Raw genomic sequence first — 319 nt, forward strand, 5'->3', positions numbered from 1 at the left:
CATGGATATGGGATGATCATAGTCTATACATACATTAAATAACTCTATACCAAAGTAAAACTATTTAAATAGAATACATGCAAGAGATGTACTGTTAGTGTGAGAAAGGATAGATCTAACACGCTATGGTAATGCACTCAAAGTTATTACAAAACAGATTGCTTACTTGAATGAATGATACCTGCGTAAGAATAGAGGTATAAAGTTAAAGAACAGATATATCTAATTTCACATGAAGCCTCATGCCAGTGATGTACTAGGTATACTGCATAACTACTCACGAGTTTTTATTGTAATATAAGAACTGTGGTCAGAAACA

The sequence above is a fragment of the Penaeus monodon genome, chromosome 32 (genome assembly GCF_015228065.2).
Source record: "Penaeus monodon isolate SGIC_2016 chromosome 32, NSTDA_Pmon_1, whole genome shotgun sequence".
In the NCBI taxonomy this organism is placed as follows: Eukaryota; Metazoa; Arthropoda; class Malacostraca; order Decapoda; family Penaeidae; genus Penaeus; species Penaeus monodon.